Source organism: Dromiciops gliroides, chromosome 2 (genome assembly GCF_019393635.1).
Source record: "Dromiciops gliroides isolate mDroGli1 chromosome 2, mDroGli1.pri, whole genome shotgun sequence".
Lineage (NCBI taxonomy): Eukaryota > Metazoa > Chordata > Mammalia > Microbiotheria > Microbiotheriidae > Dromiciops > Dromiciops gliroides.
The window spans coordinates 539,079,107-539,098,082 of NC_057862.1; the positions used below are offsets into that span (position 1 = coordinate 539,079,107).

At 38.7% G+C, this 18,976-nt stretch overlaps 1 non-coding gene and 1 pseudogene across 1 annotated transcript; one reads left to right on the forward strand and one right to left on the reverse strand.

The window, feature by feature from the left end:
- The first annotated feature begins 4,590 nt into the window (after positions 1-4,590).
- LOC122745173 lies at positions 4,591-4,699 on the forward strand (annotated as a pseudogene).
- Positions 4,700-13,944: 9,245 nt separating this feature from the next.
- LOC122744914 lies at positions 13,945-14,049 on the reverse strand. The gene has a single exon (XR_006355248.1). It is a non-coding gene; the product is annotated as a U6 spliceosomal RNA (small nuclear RNA).
- Positions 14,050-18,976: the final 4,927 nt, after the last annotated feature.

The window sequence follows — 18,976 nt, forward strand, 5'->3', positions numbered from 1 at the left end:
TGGCACCATGGATAGGACTGCCAGATTGAAGTCAGGAAGATTTAAGTTTAAATTTTGGCCTCAAATATTCACTAGCTATGTGACACTGGACGAGTTACTTTACCTCTCTGTGCTTCATTTTCCCCATCTATAAAGGGTGATAATAATAGTACCCACCTCTGAGGGTTGGCATGAGGACCAATAATATTGATCAGAAACTTTTCTGCATCTTAATTTTTTTGAGGCAGTCAGGATTAAGTGACTCACCAAGAGTCACACAACTAGTAAGTGTCTGAAGTCACACAACTAGTAATATTTTTGAGGCAGTCAGGATTAAGTGACTCACCCAGAGTCACACAACTAGTAAGTGTCTGAAGCTGGATTTGAACTCAGATCTTCCTAACTCCAGGTCCTGAGTTTTTTCCACTGTGTCACCTAGCTGCCCCATCTTAAAGTTTTAAAGAGTTGCCTACAGCAGTGACTTCAAACTTAAAAAGAAACTAAGTGGAGCATAAGGATCCCTCCTGGCTTCATACTGACTAAGAAAGCCACAGATTAAGATTATCTATGCTTTATTGTATTTTGCTAAATATCTACCAATTATATTTTAAATCGGTTCTGCATCACTGAGGAGTGTTGAGAGCTTCATATGTCCCTGGGGCTGTCTGTGTTTAACACTTATGGCCTTAAGAGTATTACAAGATTAAGTGATTTGCTCATAGCCACACAGCCAACATATGTCAGAAGTAGAACTTAAACCAAGGTCTTTCTAGTTTCAAGGCCAACAAACTATAAAACAAAGAGCCACCCCTTAATTTTTCTTTTCCATAAAAACAGATTTTCAGAGAACAGGCTTACCTCAAGAGCTATCTATCAAACCAACAACCATATCCGACTGTTTTTTCCTTTCTTTTATTTTAAAAATAAAATATGTTAATACATATTTTTTAAAATTACCTTAATTTTAATATATTTATTTTTCTGCCCATTGAGTCATTTCTTACAACAAAAAAAAAAAAGAAAGGGAGAGATAAAAAAGAAGTATTTCATCACAATTAAGCAACATGTTAACTGAGTCTGATGGCATATGAAATATTCCACACCTATAGTTCGCTCACTTCTTGACCAAAGGGAGTGAGTTATATTTTCTCACCTTTTCTTCAGGGAAAAGCTTTATCATTATACTGACAAAACATTCAGTTCCTTTTCCCCCCTCCCAATTACATCTTTATATCATGGTAAATATTGCCTTCATGGTTCTGTTTACTTAACTCTGTATCAGTTCTTAAAATTCTTCTCACGTTTCTCTGAATTCTTCATTGGTTTCATAGAGCAATAATATTAGATTACATTCACATACCTCTATTTGTAAGTCATTTCCCATCTATTTTCTTTCCATCTCTTTGCTATGATTCCCATTTGTTTCTAAAACTAAAGATGTGGTTCCAGGAGACCATACATGTGACCTTCACTGGCCTGGAGTCAGCCTGACTTAAAAAATGTAATAAAAAGCAATAGCCTGAGATTGCTTTCTAGCTACATGACTCTGAGCAACTCATTGAGCCCCTTGGAACTTCTACCTCATCGCTAAAATTGGGGCAGTAATATTTGTCCCACCTCCTTCATTAGCTATTGTGGGAAAAGCCCTTTTTTTACATTAAGTGCTAGAAAACTGTGATGTCTTCTTCTCTCCAGGGACCTTGATCCAGTGGTAATAGCTTCCTTGCTGTTTCTCCATCATTCCACCTCCCAACTCTGGACATTTCCACTGGCTATAACCCATTGCTGGAATTCTCTCCTCTTCATCTCCACCTCCAGGCTTTCCTGATGTCTTTTCAGTTTCAGCTAAAGTCTCATCTTCTACAAAAAGCCATTCCTGGGGCAGCTAGGTGGCGCAGTGGATAGAGCACTGGCCCTGGATTCAGGAGCACCTGAGTTCAAATCCGGCCTCAGACACTTGACACTTACCAGCTGTGTGACCCTGGGCAAGTCACTTAACCCCAATTGCCTCACAAAAAAAAAAGCCATTCCCAGTCCTCCTTAATCTTAGCACCTTCCCTCTGACATAACTCCCAATTTATCTAGCGTATATCTTGTTTGTACATAGTTGCATAATTGTTTACACATTGTCTCTCCAATTGGACTGTGAGTTCCTAGAGAGACGTTGTCCTTTAGTTTATTTTGTAACCCCAGCACTTCACACATTGCATGGCACATGATAGGAGCTCAATAAATGTTAATGACTTGACTATTCTCCTTAGTATTTTAAAGGTCAAGGTGTTTCAAATACTATAAATGCTATTTGGAAAAGCATTCTACAGATGTGAGCTATTTTTATAAGTCACAATGCTTGGGCTGACACAAACAACAGAATAAGAGGGGAAAGCCTCACAGTGACATGGGGAATTTTTTCTTCCTCCCTCTCTTTCCTCTGCAGACAGCACAGCTCTTAATGGGCTTTGAAAATCTAATATGCAAAGCACCTGCCTAACCTGCCTATATGTGAAGGGGGCGGGACTGGTGGGGAGGGGAGAAGGGGGGAAAGGGAGCGAGAAGCGGGGAGAGGGGCAAGTAGAAGGGAGGAAGCTTGTGCTAGCTTCTCGCTGCCATTTATCTGCACTGTGTGAGTGTGTGGGCACTAACTTTTTTCTTTATTACCATAGTGTTTGATTCCATGAAGAACTTCCTTAGCTGAGTACCAGAATTCTAGGTCAACAGTTTCCCTTTAAAGTCATTCTCTCCCGGGGCTGCTAGGTGACCCAGTGGATAAAGCACCAGCCCTGGATTCAGGAGAACTTGAATTCAAATCTGGTCTCAGACACTTGGCACTTATTAACTGTGTGACCCTGAGCAAGTTACTTAACCCTCAATTCCCCGAAAAAAACAAACAACAAAAACAAAAACAAAAACAAAACCTACAAAAAACAACAAAAACCAAAAACCAAAACAAACAAACAAAAAAAAGAAATAAAGTCATTCTCTTCTTGGAAGGAGACCCAGCAGGGAGATCCTTAAGCAGCCCTAGTCTAATGGAACCTGCAGTGATTAAACAGGGAGATAGCAGGACAATTGGGGAATAGCAAACATTTTATTCGACTTTATTTCATCTGAAGCTATAGGCTTATAAAAGAACTTTGGCGGCCACAGGAGTTTAGCACCTGGTATTTGAAGCACTGTGGATTTATTGAGTGTTTCGTGTAAAAAAATAAAAGAAATTTAAGCACAAACTGCACTTATGAAGCCAGGGTAATGGAGCAGAAATAAAGGGACCTCGCAATTGTTGGTTGGAAAGAGCCACAGAGACAGCTGGAGGATTTGGTGGATAGTCTAAGAGAGGAAGCAGAGTATGACCAAAAGTATGCCAGATCAAGAGTCACAGGTCCTGGGTTCAAATCCTGGTTGTACTAACTTGCAAGCTGTGAGATCTTGAGCAAATCATTTTAAAGTTTGGGGACCTTATTTCCCTTGTTTCTAAAATGAGGGGCTTGATACGTTCCACATCTGGGACTCTATGAGTTAACCCCCCACCATAGTAGGCTTCTGCCAGTCTTGGATGACCATGGATCAGCGCCTTGAAGAGCCACAGGCCACAGTGTGGCTGTGTAGTCCGATATGGGAGCCGTAGCTCCTGACACAAGGAGGACATTGGAAAACTGCGCTCTCTGTTGCCCATAGGTTCCTGTGTCTCATTCGTTTTTCTTCCTCCAGAGCTGGGAGGCCCACCTCAGCTGCGAGCAAAGTGCTCCTGAATACTGAACTCCATCGGGTGCGGTCCTTGGCCATCTCCTCCCAACTGCCGGTTTCTATTCCCAGAGCCCTCAAGTCTCCCTTGCATACATCACAGTAGCAAAGCTGGGGGTGTCCAGCAGGTCTTTGGCCTGAGGCTAACTCGCCATAGAGTAGGTCTTTAGGAATGCGTCCATCTTGCATGTGGTGAACATGACAGAGCCAGCGTAGCCGTCTTCACTTTTTGTCCCATATAATAAAAATGTTTTAAAGATCAGTTTTTTTTTAATGTTTTTACTGATATCTTCTGTACCTCACATCACTATGGCAATCCCAAGTATCCTTCCTCCTCCTTAATAGCCATCCCATATGAAAAATAGTATTTTTTTTAGAAAGGAGGAGGAAAAGTCTGTACAACTGACCAATAAATACAAAAAAACCCCAAAACATGAGCAACATGTGACATCCATGCATGTTCCTCCTCTACACAGTGGGAGGCAGGGCTGGGGGGCAATATTGGAGGTGTCTTCTAATATCTCTTCAGGCAAGTATTCTTTGATCTTTATAATTTTGTTACATTTATTTTTAATTCTGGTATGTCTAATTGTTATTCCCATTTATTTTGTTGCAATTACTGTGTATATTCTTTTCTTGGCTCTGTTGACTTCATTCTGTGTCAATTCATACAAATCTCTGCACTCACCATTTCTTACATCACAGTAATATTCTATTACATTTTGTTTAGCCATTCCTAATTGATGGGCATTGACTTTGCTTCCAATTCTTAGCTATTACAAAAAGTGCTATTGTGAACATTTTAGAGTATATGGGGACTTTCTTCTTATTGCCAGCTTTCTTAGTATATAAACCAAGTAATTGAGTCACATACTCTGGTTTCTTTTCAGATGTATATATATTTTGCCTTTTATTAAAGATTGCCGTGAAGAGGAACAATGGTGAGTTTTCACTTTGAGGCAGCTAGATGATTCAATAGATAGAGCACTGGGCCTGGCATCAGGAAGGCCTGAGTTTAATCTGGCTTCAGATGTTTATTAATTGTGGGACCCTGGGCAAGTCACTTAAAATTTGTTTGCCTTAATCTATTGGAGAAGAAAGTTGTAAACTGTTTCAGTATCTTTACCAAGAAAACCCCAAGAACAGTATGGTCATGGGGTCATGAGGGGTTGGACATGACTGAATGACTGAATAACAACAATGGAGTTCAAAGGGTATTCACTTTATTTGTATAATTCCAAATTGCTTTTTGAAATGGCTCTACCACTTCATAGCTCCACCAACAATGTATTGGTTATTTGGTTTTTGGTTTTTTGTTTAAATCATTCTACAACCCTTCCAACACTGGCTATTTCCATTTTTGGGTTGTTGTTGTTGTTGTTGTTGTTGTTTTGTTTTGTTTTTGCCAATTTGAAAGACATCTTAGGGTTGTTTAGTTTTGCATTTCTATTATAATTAGTGACTTGGAACATTTTCGTGTGATTGTGAATACTTTGTAATTCTTCTTTAAGAATTATTTGGGGAGGGGCAGTTAGGTGGTGCAGTGGATAAAAGCACCGGCCCTGGATTCAGGAGTACCTGAGTTCAAATCCGGTCTCAGACACTCGACATTTACTAAGTGTGTGACCCTGGGCAAGTCACTTAACCCTTATTACCCCCCAAAAAAAGAACTATTTGGGGAGGACAGCTAGGAGATCAGCTAAGTGCCAGATAAAGCACTGGCTCTGGATTCAGGAGGACCTGAATTCAAATCTGATTTCAGACACTTGACATTTACTAGCTGTGTGACCCTGGACAAATCACTTAACCTTCATTGCCCCACAAAAAAAAAGAAAAAAAAGAACTATTTTTTCATATCCTTTAATCACTTATCTATTAAGGAATGGTTATTGGTCATATATATTTATTAATGGTTTATATATACTCTTAAACATATAATATGTAAAACACATAATATATAAATAATTTACATGTATGTATGTATATATATGTGTGTGTGTATATACACACACACACACACACACACACACATATATATATAATAGAATCCCATTCAACCATTTATTATGCACCTATGTTGTGTAGTTCACTGGGTTAGGTGCTAGGGATACAAAGATTAAATGAAAAATAGTCCCTATCCTCAAGAAACTTACATTCTAGTGAGTAACTACAACCTGTAAATAGATACAGATATATATCTATATCTATGATATTTGATGAGAATGGATCATGCGTTAGCAGCTATGGAGATCTGGAAAGGTTTTCTATAGGAGATTGTACACAAGATGAACCTTTAAGGCATTCCGAGATTCTAGGAGGTGGTAGTAAGAAAGGAGTCCGTTCTAGGAATGGAAGGCAGGCTGTGTGAAGGCACAAGAGTGGGAAATAGAATGAGCCAGAATAAAAATGAGAAAATCCATATCCCATGGTTGTGATTGCATTTCTCTTTCCAAGTTTAATATTTGTTGAAGAACGATAATATGCCTTCATTATAGGCTCTAGTAAATGAAAGATGCTTATGTTCCATGTGTCTATTTAAATTTCCTAGTCTTGTATTTTACAGTAGGAAGCAGACTCTCAAGTATTTTCATGTCCTAACACCCCTGATCAAGGCCCAGGATCTTAATTAAACAAATAATTACCCTTCACAATAAAAGTATTCAACAAAGAAAAATTAATTAATTTGCTAGTTTTTCCCTGTTGTAGCCCTTAGAAACTATTGAGGGCAGTATTTATATATGCATATGAATATTTCATTATTGCTTTCCTTCCTTCCTTCCTTTCCATATCACTCAATGTGATAGTTAATACAGGTCCACTGAATACTTGGAATGATTATTTTATGCTCAACATTTTCATATTTAGCCAAACAATTTGACCATGGGCTCAAAGCAAGGGATATATAACCTCTTGGTCTTCTATTTGTTGTCTTTCAGGGTCCAGTCTGTGGATTCTAGCTAATGTCCATTCACCATCCTTGCTACCTTGTCTACTAAATGTCTCTTTGTCAGATAAACGTGGACAGATATGTATGTGTTATATGTATGTGATTTATATTTTTGTATGTGTTATACACACACAAACAATCTCTCAATGAACATGTCTTTCCCAAAGGTATACTAGTTGTCTTGTAATTTTCTACATGCTGTGACAGGTAGATTCTACATTCCTTGCATCAGGAGCTACATCTCAGGCTTCTTCCCTCAGTACCAACTTTCCCCTCTCCCACTCCATCTCTCAAAAGATGCCATTTCTAAGACACCATCAATAGGGCATGAACCTTGAGTAGTAGTGATTGGTTCCAAAGCCATGCCCTATTACCCCTTTATGTCATGGTTAAACAATCCATCTGTACCTGGAAGGGCAATGGATATAGCTATCAATCAGCGTCCTATTAAAGTCAATCATTTATTGGTCTTAAGATTAATGTTTTCATTATGGCCATTAGTACCCCATGAAGGATGAAACAGCGAAAATTCCCTCATTCACAGCAGGGGCCCAGGACTAATCAAGGCTTAAATGCATTGTTGCCTATAATCAAGATACAGGATTTTATTTAAACTAACAAATTAGCATCCTTCAAAACAAACTTACCAAAAAAAAAAAATCTTGATTCATAAATGTTCTAATTGCTCTTCCAGGTGCAAATGTCAGATGGAATCTGGTCTATGTGTGTTGGGAGAAGTAGCATTTAGTGGAAGAAAACTCTAGCTGAACTTTCAGTCAGAAGAGCCTTAAATTCAGATTCCAGCTCTCTTACTTATTAGATGTGGGACCTTGGGAAAGTTATTTAATCTCTCAGCCTCAATTTCTCACCTGTAAAATGGAAACTATAATACTTTTGCTTTTTACCTCACCAGTGTGTTGTAGGGAAGGTACTTGGAAATCTTAAGATGTTCATGTGAATGTTATTGTTATATACTTTAATACGTCATGTGATTTCATTCTTTCAATATAAATATATTTTGGTACAATTACACACAAGCAGGTTTTCCTTTAAATCACACATCTATTAAATGGACAACTATTTATCATAGAGATGAAGGTTTTCTAGTCATGCTTTCCTCTTCCTAACCCTTCTACTCTCACCCTCATGGCTCAGTGTTATATCATCCAGAAACTGGTCTGGGGTTAGAGTGTTGTCTAGAAGCAGAGTAATTAATTGTTCTGGGATACCTTTGATGACCCCTTCTATTCATGAAAAGGAAATGGAAGGTGAGTTCCAATTCTAGTTGTAGAAGTGAGACTCTGTCTGAGCTTTTGTTCTTATTTAGCTTAGGTGAGACACTCTCCAGGCACAGTCAGGGGCTTTTGGTTCAGATATGTGCAGGGGATGTGCTAGAGCCAGCTCTAACTTTCATGTGAGAGTTAATTGTTAAGTTTCCAGTGTAAACATTTACATATTGGAAATGAACAATCTCTACATATAAGGGCCTGATTTATTATTTTGTTGATTGTCTAGTCTTTAAAATGAGGTGCTAATAATTCAAATTAAACTTAAAAGTATGTCCTGTGAACATGTTTTCCCCTGAAGAGCTGGCTGTTAAACATTTACCAGCATACCCTTGTACTGCTCTATAAACATTGCTTGAGCTGACCAGGAATGCCATAGAAGGGTTAGGGAATGAAGTCTTTACCAGATGGAAGACTGGAAATGGTAGGCAAGTAATAATAATTATGATAATTATCATGATAATAATAACTGCTACTTATATAGTCCTTTAAGGTTTGAAAAGTGCTACATATATACATACATATACATATATGATATATATGTGTGTATATGTATATGTGTATGCATGTATGCATGTATATTATGTCATTTTGCCCATCTACCTAATGTCTATCTCTACGATAATCTTTGTCAAATCCAACTGAAGAAAAGGAGCTTGAGGAAGGCATCATGAGAATATGACATGTGAGTAAAGCCTTAAAAGATGGGTAGAGTTTTAATAGGTAAGACTTTTACTTATTTTGTAGGAAATGAGAAAACATGGCTTGGTTTATAGAAAAGTGACATCGAAATGGGGGGGGGCAGAGCCAGAAATGGTGGGGGGAGAACCAAGATGGCAGAGGAAAGACATTAAATGCACAGAGCTCCTGACACAATTACCCCCCCAAACAGCTATAAACCAATCCCTGGAGGAGCAAAACCCACAAAAAGATGGGCTGAGATTACTTTCTAACTTTAGGACGCCTACAGCCAAAGCTTCTAAGAAAAAATATGAATTGGTTTCAGGCCACGAAAGCAATCAAAAGGAAATTTGAAGAGAAAGTAGGAGAGATAGAAGGAAGATGTAGAGAGATGGAGGAAAGAATGGAAAGAGAAATGAGAGAGATGCAGGAGAGTCATGAGAAAAAAAAAAAGTTGACAGCTTGAAAAGCCAAATGGAAAAGGACATACAAAAGCTCTCAGAAGAAAATAATTGCTTAAGAATTAGGATTGAAAAAATGGAAGCTAATGAATTTATGAGAAGCCAAGACAAAGTAAAGGAAATCCAATTGAATAAAAAAATAGAGGGCAATAAGAAATATCTCCTTGGAAAAAACAGCTGACCTAGAAAATAGATCCAGGAGAGATAGTTTGAAAATCATTGGACTACCTGGAAACCATGACCAAAATAAAAGTTTAGACATTATCTTCCAATAAATTGTCAGGGAAAAGTTCCCTGATATTCTAGAAGCAGAAGGTAAAATAGAAATTGAAAGAATCCACCAATCACCTTATGAATGATATCCCAAAAGGAAAACTTCCAGGAATATTAAAGCCAAATTCCAGAGATCCCAGGTCAAGGAGAAAATATTGCAAGCAGCTAGAAAAAAGGAATTCAAATACTGTGAAGCTATAGTAAGGATAACATAAGTTCTAGCAGCAGCTACATTAAAGGACCAGAGGGCATGGAATATGATATTCCATAGGGCAAAGGAACTGACACTACACCCAAAAATCACCTACCCAGCAAAATTGAGTGTAATCTTTCAGGGGAAAAAATGGGACTTAAATGAAAAAGAGGACTTTTAGGCATTTGTGATGAAAAGACTTTAACTGAATAAAAAGTTTGACTTTCAAATACAAGACCTTAGAGAAGCATAAAAAGGTAAACAGGAAAAAGAAATCATGAGGGATATTAAAAGATTAAACTGTTTACATTCTTACATTGGGAAGATAATACTTCTAACTCTTAAGAACTTCCTCAGTATTAGGACAGCTGAATGGAATATACTTAGACATAGGACATAGGTCTGAACTGAATATGAAGTGATGATATCTGTAAAGCATTTATTTTTTTTTTGTCCCTGTTTTTTGTGGGCCAGGCAGGGTGGGGTGTCTTATGTCTGGGGCCAGATTTGGGCTCGGGGCCTCCTGGGTCCAGGACTGGTACTTTGTCCACTGTGCCACCTAGCTAACCCATGATGACATCTTTAAAATAAAGTTAAGGAGTAAGAGGAATGCACTGGAAGAAAGGGAAAGGGAGAGGTAGACTGGGAAGAGGTAGCTCACATAAAAGAAACAAGAAAAAGCTTAAGGAGGGGAGGGAAAGGAGTAGGGGAGTGAGTAAACCTTACTATCATCAGAATTGGCTCAAAGAGGCATACATACTCAAGTGGGTATGGTAATATATAGTGCCATGAGGGAAAGTGGAAGGGGAAGGAGATGGGGGTGGAGGAAGAGGGGAAGGAAGGGAGAGCAGACTGGGGGAAGGGGCAGTAAAAAGCATAACACTTTCAAGAAAGGTGAAGATGTTTTACATAACTGCACATGTATGACTTATAATGAATTGCCTAATTTCATAGGGAGGGTTGAGGAGGGAGGGAGGAAGAAAATTTAGAACACAGAATTAGCTCAAAGACCTTAATCTCATCAGGGTTGGCTCAAGGAGGAAATAACATACATACCCATTTGGGAGGAGTAATCTATCTAACCCTGCAGGAAAGTAGGAGGGGAAGAGGATAATGAGAGAAGGGTGAAAGAAGGGAGGGCAGAGGGGGGGAGGGGACAGTCAGAAGTAAAACATTTTTGAGGATGAATAGGGTAAAAGAAGATAGAAAATAGAGTAAATATCATGGGAAGGGAATAGGATGAGGGAAATAGGTGTGATGATTGATTATAATGGCAAAATATATGTTACCTACTTTGCTGGGCTATTGTGAAGAAAATTCTTTGTGAAATTTAAGGTATTATATAATGGTTATGATGAACAGGTTGCTATCAGAAAAACCCAGAAAGACCTACATGAACTGAAGCAGAGCGAAATGTACTGTATACAAAAGAATATCAATAGTGTAAGATGATCTGCTGGGAAAGACGTGGTTATTTTCAGCAATACAATGATCCAATATAACTCTGAAGGACTTATGAAAATTGCAATCCATCTACAGAGAAATAACTGATGGCATCTGAAAACAGATTGAAGCATATTTTTTTTTGATAGCTCCTTAATCAGAAATTTTGTTTTTGTGTGTTTTCTCTCACAATCTGGCTAATGTGGAGATGTTCTCCATGACTACTCATATATAACTTATATTGGATTGCTTGAGTTCTTGGGGTTGGGGTGGTGGGAAGGGAGGAAGGAAGAGAAGTTAGAACATAAAGTTTTTTTTAAAATGATGTCAAAATTGTTTTTACATGTAAATTGGAAAATAAAAATCTAATCAGAAAAAAAAGAAAAGTGACATCAATAATACACCTCAGACAGATGATAACCCAGTCTTTCCATGAAGATTTCATGCGATAGGTAACTCATTACCTTCCAAAGCATTCTATTCTATACCTGGATAGCTTTAGATGTTAGGGACATCCCTCACCCCTTACATCAAGCCTAAATTTCCATCTGTACATAAGGAATTAACTGGACACGCATGTGAAGAATGGATTAGAAAGAATATAGATGATAAGAAATGAATTAAGATGATAGGACAGTAGCACAGTTGTGAGATACTATAAGGATATATAGATTTATCAAGTGCTAAATATAAAGAGATCAAATACAAATAAACAAACACAAGGTCTATAGGGAATACCAAGACTAGTAGTTGAGCTTACTAGGAAAGGCTTCCTGTAGAAAATGGTCAAGAAGGGAGTACATTATAGGCATGGGTGCAGAAGCATGGAGGAAAGAGATGGAGAGTCAATCAATCCACTGTACCACCAAGTTGCTTCTAGATTAGTGAAACAGACTAGATAAGGAATAATCAGGAAAAATTTTACTCAATAACCCAGTCTTGTGTAGACATGAGAATATTAGTTACTTGGGAAAGAATTCCTTATTTGCCAAGAACTTCTGGGAAAATTGGAAAGTGGTTTAGAAGAAATCAGATATAGACAACTATCTTATATCAGATACCACAATAAGCTCAAAATAGATTTTAGATCTGAATATCAAAATTCATATCACAGAAAAATTAAAAGAAAGAAGTAGATCAGGTACCTTTTATAGCTATGGCTAGGAAGAAATTCCTTTTTGCTAAAATTCAAGTTTACATTTAGAATTTACTCCCTTCTACCTCCTACCCATTGAGAAAATAAGAAAAACAAAACTTACTACAAATACATGAAATAAAGCAAAACAAATTTCCACCCTAGCCGTGTCCTACACACACACACACACACATACACATATACATACATACATACATATATTCATACACACACACATACCCTGAGTCCACCATCTCTCCATATGGAGTCAAATGGCATGCCTCATTATGTGTTTTCTGGAACTGTGGTTGGTTTTATCCTGTTTACCAAAATTCCCATATCCCCCCAAGCTTCCTGCCTTCCAGATTTGTTATCATGTAAATTATTCTCCTGGGGCTGCCCACTTCATCCTTCACCAATCCACAAATGTCTTCCCAGGTTTTTCCAAATCCACCCCTCCACCCCAGCATTTCCCACAACACAATAGCTTTCCATCACGTATATACCCCCAAATGTATTTAACCATTTTCCAATGTATGGCAGCACCTCCTCCTTCAACCACTTATCAACTGGGAAATGACTTATTCTTATACATTTGAATCAGTTTACTATATGTCTTAGAAATGAGACCTTTAGCTGAGAAACATGCTGCAGAGATCCCCCCAAAACACCCCCCACACACACACACAAATTTTTATTTTTACTTGGTTTTCTTTGTATAAAACATTTTTCTTTTTATGAAATCAAGTATCCATTTTAACTCCTGTGAACCTTTCTGTCTCTTCTTTGATATCTCTTCCCCTATCCATACATGTGACAGGCAATTTCTACTGTACTCCTCTAATTTGTTTGTAATGTCACCCTTTATTTCTAAATCACCTATTTTTAGCTCATCTTGGTATAGGATGTGAGATGTTGGTCTATGCATATTTTCTGCCAGACTGCTTTCCAGTTTTCCCAATAGTCTTTGTGTAACAGTGAGTTCTTGCCTCTATATCTGGGATCTTTGGATTTGTCAAACATATGACTATGGTACGCATTTGCTTCTGTGTATTATGTAATTAATTTGTTCCACATATCAACCTCTTCAATTCTTACCCAGTACCAAATTGTTTTAATGATTACAGCTTTGTAGTATAGTTTGAGATCTGGTATTGCCAGGCCTCCTTTATCCCCAACTTTTTTCATTAATTCCTTTATATTCTTGACTTTTTTTTTTCTAGGTAAACTTTGTTATTTTTTTTCTAGCTTTCCAAAATAAATCTTTGGCAGCTTTATTGGTATAGCACTTAAGTAAATTAATTTGGGCAGCAAATTATTTGGTAGTTTGATTGGTATCCATTTAATTAAATTAATTTAGGTAGTGTTGCCATTTTTATTATATTAGCTTTGCCTACCCATGAGCAATGACTATTTCTCCAGTTATTTAGATACATTTTTATTTGTGTAAAGAGTACTTTATAATTGTCTTCATATAGTTTCAACTTATTTTGGGAGGTAGACTCTCAAATATTTTATACTATCTGTATTTTTGAGCCTTTGATTTTATTAGAAAAGCCCATCTTTAGTTTATACTCATTACAAATAATGCGGGCTCTTAGTTTTAGAAATATACTATTTATCATTTGAAGAAAAGCTCCATTTATTCCTATTTTTTTAGTGTTTTTAAAAACAGGAATGGATATTATCTTGTCAAAAGCTTTTTCTGCATCTATTGATATAATCATGATTTTTGCTGGTTTTGTAATTAATATGGTCAATTCTGTTTATAATTTTCCTACTAAAAACCAGTCATACTGTCCTGGAAAAAGATGGAATGCTTCTCAAATTTGCATGTTATCCTTGCATAGGGACCATGCTGATCTTCTCTGTATCATTCCAATTTTAGCATACATGCTGCCAAAATGGATGTTTAGCTTGAAAAGTTAAACAGAGTTTATGTTTGACTCCAATAGCAAAAGGAAGTCACTGTAGTTTGTAGTTTGTTGAATAGCAGAGTTAAATGATCACATTTTCCCTCAAGGAAAATCGCTCTGGCAGCAGTGTGGAGAATGGACTGAAATGGGAAGAGATTTGAGGCAGGGAGACCAATTAAGAGACTGTCAAAAATACCTAGGTGACAGGTGATGAGGGCCTGAATAGAGGTGGTAGCTCTATAGGTAGAGAGAAGAGGTTGGACATGAGAAATAGTGTGCAGGTAAAAAACAGCCAAGATTTGGTAGCTATGGCTGAGAGGGAGTAAGGAGCCAAAGGTACCATTTCCAGGGCCAGTAAGTGATTGTAGATACAATGCAGGCAGAATTTGCTGTTCTTCACACTGATTGGAGCATCCAAAACCTGTTCTCTCCTCCTGTCTTATCTTCTGGGTCTTCAGCAGAAGCAGGTTAAATGCAGAGGTTCTCTCCTGAACAAGAGGTCATGAAATCCTAACAGATCCAAGCCACAATATCCTCTGGCTCCCAGAAAACTTGTCCAAGGGGCTGACAGGCTACTTTTAGTACCAGTATTTATTGTCTTTTTCAAGTCTTGGCCCAGCGCCTAGAGCCTGGTAATGCTGGGTGAGTGATTAGACATGGGACCCTCATGCATCTAACTTAAAAATCTCAATTACACCAGAAAGAGGGTTCAGTGTAACATATGGGGTCCTGGGGACAGTCGTCTAAATAACAAACAAGGGCACTTGCCATGATCCATCGTCCATCCCATGAGTAGTCAGGCAGCCCTGGTCTGGGCATGGTCCCAAGCTAGCACGTGAGAGGCTGAAGGCCCATCAGGTGGCAGCAGCAGCTAGCTGTACAATTCTAACACACTTGCCCCTCATACTCAGTCCTCCTCCAGCAACCTTTGATCACCACTGGCTATGCAAATACCTAATGCAAGGCATATGACAGAAACCCTATTTCCACTGGACTGTCAAAGGAGTTGCTTAGGGGGTAGGTAATGATGATAGTATCAATAGATTCCTCAAAGGGAAAAAAAAAAACTGGTTCCTATCAGCTAAGGGTTAAAATGATGGTCTAATTTGGGGGTGTCCTCTTTCTTGGAATGATAGATCTCTTAGAATATTAGAGCTGGGAGGTACTGCAGAGATTTTCAATTTCCACCTGCCCTTTCATTTTAAAGAGGAGGAAACAATTCCAGAGAGGTCACACAAGCAAGTTAGTGGTAGAGCTGAGGAGGACACACTGGCTTCGCTTCTCCCTCTGTTGTTTTTCCCACTAGGGTTGGGTTTCCATAAGCTAGACAAGTTTTTAGAAGTCGATTTCTCTGTTCTGAATGAAATCTGGCTACTATGGTAGAAAGAGCTTTGGATTAATAATCAGCTTACCTTGCTCCAAAGCCTAGCTCTGCTACTTGCTAACTTTGTGATCACAGGTAAATTAACTCACCTTCTTCTCTCTGGGATTCATCTTACTCCTCTGGAAATGGGGATTGGCCTAGAGATAATCTCTAAGTTTTGTTTTGTTTTGTTTTCTACTCTCAAACCCTATTATTCTTCTATCCATGTGGGTTCAAAAAAACACACAACAACACGTTAACCTTCTTGGGCCTTCATTTTCTCCTCTGTCAAATTGGAAGGTTGAACTAGCTGATCCCTAAGAGCACTAACATTTGGTATGATTAAAAGAGACACAGGGGTCAGTTCTGGTTGGCTCAATTGAATGACTATTTATTGAGTCACTGCCCTATGCCCAGCCCTTAGTATGAAGTACTATGGGAAGCACAAGTAGAGCAGAAAACATCTTTTCTGCCCTGAAAAATATTTACAATCCAGCTGTGAAGCACAGATATCTAAGGAGTAAAAACTACCCTACCCCATTTTAGCTCTTGCTAACTTAACTGGGTGAGAACATGTCTCAACCAGTCAATCAAAAGATCCTAGACTATGTATGAAGAAGCCTTCAAATCAGGATGCTGCACAATAATTATATTCACTTGATCATCAGTTGAGAACACCTACCTCTTTGACTTAGTTACAAATCAGTCCAATAATCAGAGATATTCCCACATAGGTGTGTTTAATCTCTTCAAGGCTCCTTGAAGGTAAGGGTCCTTGTAGAAGAGGAAGGGGGAAAGAGAGAGGCCTCTCCTTCATGCTTAGCCAGGTGAAACCCCCATCCCTCTTTTTTTTTTTTTTTGGTGGGGCAGTGAGGGTTAAGTGACTTGCCCAGGGTCACACAGCTTGTAAGTATCAAGTGTCTGAGGCTGGATTTGAACTCAGGTCCTCCTGAATCCAAGGCCAGTGCTTTATCCGCTGTGTCACCTAGCTGCCCCCCCCATCCCTCTTTGATCAGAGGAGTACATTCCAGCTTTAAAATCTTCCTTCTTTCTTATGATTATCACCATTCTCTGATGAAATATTACCCTGCCCCAGATCCCAAAGATCATCCATAAATTATGAAGTGAATTTAGAAAGGAGATGCATTCCAGAAATTGGAGCATGTGACTTTCCAATATATTCCTGAGGAGGAACCCCCTGGGAAGGAGATTGGGGAGGAGAGGCACGTCTCTTGTCCTTTGCCAGGTCTCTTTCCCAACCTTCTTTGACCAGAGAAGTACTTTCCAGCTTCAAAGTGTCCAGAGAATGTTCTTATCTTCCCATCAATGTCCTAAAATGGCATTACCTGGATCAACTTGTAGCAGTGTTGACATTATGAGGAACTAAGGGTGGGCTAGACCCTGGCTTTCCAAGGAGCCTACCAGAGAGAGATTGTACCATGCTTAAGGAGAACTTCCTAAGCATCCCTGAATGAGAGAAAACTTCTAGGTATCAGAAACTGTGAGTTACCCCTTGGTTAGATATACTCTCCAAGCCTGAGTCTCCTTTCTCCTGGAATATGTATGCAGTTTTGAGAAAGTGTGTCACAGACTTTAGGGAGAATTTTTTCTTACATGTGTTCTTACAACATTAGTAACTATCCCTTTCTAAAAGCAACTTAAAGCTGACTAAGTAATTTTAAACTGATAATCTTGGGGAGGAGCACACCAGTGGAGATTAAAGTCACTGATATTAGAGAAGGTCATACCTACTGTCCCTAGAATCCTGAGTCAGAGATACAGCCAGCTAATCTCTGGGAACCTAACTGTTACATGAGAGTAGAAAGTTGGGTTGAGGATATCCTAGAGCTTACGTGGGCTACTAATACATGATATAGACAGAGGAGTCTCCTCTTCATGGAGTTGAATGGGATCAGAGTTCATGCTTAGCTCCATGGGTGCTATATAAGGAAATCTATAACTTCCTATTTGTATGACTTGAGTTCATCATGAAACCTCTCTGGCATTTAATTTCCTCATTAGTAAAATTAATGGATTGAACTAGATCACCTATAGGATTTCTTTTTGTTCCAAATCTATCAAAATCTATGTGTTAGAGGCTATATATCTGTTCCAAGGTTATGCATGGCTAATGATTAGGAGGGACTAACAAATATAAAGGCAGAGAAGAGCCAATAGGAAGAGAATGGTGATAATCATAGGAGAGAAGGAAGATTTTGAAGCTGGAATGTACTCCTCTGATCAAAGAGAGATGGTGGGGGGTGGGGGTGGGGGTCACCTGGCTAAGCATGAAGGAGAGGCCTCTCTCTTTCCCCCTTCCTCTTCTACAAGGACCCTTACCTTCAACGAGCCTGGCAGAGATTAAACACACCTAAGTGGGAATATCTCTGATTATTGGACTGATTTTGTAACTCAGTCAAAGAGGTAGGTGTTCTCAACTGATGGAAAATCAGGGTTAGACCTTTTGGTTCCTTCTATCAATTGAGGCTGAGGGTGCGGGCCACCTTTCTTAGATTAGAAAACCCTTGAGACTTGTCCTCACCTTGCCTGGATGGCTTAGTAAATAAGATGGTGATGCTACAGAGGTGAGAGCAGAAGGCTGAACACCAGAAAGTAGGATTGATAGACAGGCAGCTTGATGCCTTTGACTGGACTAAAGCAACAATCTCACAAGGGACCTGTGAGAGGTTTCCATCAGAAAGCCCTGAACTCAGGGCTTTTAAGTGATCAAGCAATTTTATTTCCATATATCTTAGGGATGGATAATTGCTTATTCAAGGATCTGTTTTGTTTGTTTCCTTTTTAATAAAAGTCTTTCACAATATTGTGAGTTTATCTCAGTATGTTGCAGAGTAGATATAATTAAAATGTTTTTTTTTCCCCAGGTTTTCCTGAAAAGGAGGTTGTTATGAGCCAAAGTAGTGAGAAACCCCCCAAACTATAGCCAGGTCTTTTGTTTCATGAGCCTGTGACACAAGAATTAAACAGGTTCACAATTTCACATTGCTTATTTCATTAAAACGTGGGTTGCACAAATATCTCAGACTTTATTTGTAATTCATCTTTATTTCTGTCCTCCAGTATAAGCTCAGCACCAGTCTTCTTCATGCTTTGGGTGGCTAAGAAAGTCAAGCCCCATTTTCCCTGGGCCCTAAGAACACGGGGGATTCAGACTGACACCATCTAAACTGGAATGCTTCCTTTGGAAATCTGCACCTAAATCAGTCTCTCCTCTTCTGGATGCTAAGTTCCAGGGAATGGCTCCCTCAACCAGTATCTTCTATGTGACCTCTCTAGTTTTTAACAAGTCCTGCATAGTCTCTGAAATTCCTTTCAAAACAATCTTATTCCAATTGACCCCAGAAAAATCCCAAGTTTCTTCACGATTTCACATAACCCCCTTCAAATTTAGCATCATCCTGAGCTTCCATTATTCTCTGAAGGGTTCACACAATTTCTACCATAGGACATCTCCCAGAAACACGCCTCCTGACCTCTGACCTATATTTTCTCCTCCATGCCTACTTTACCATAAGTGTGAATGACTTTAAATCTCTA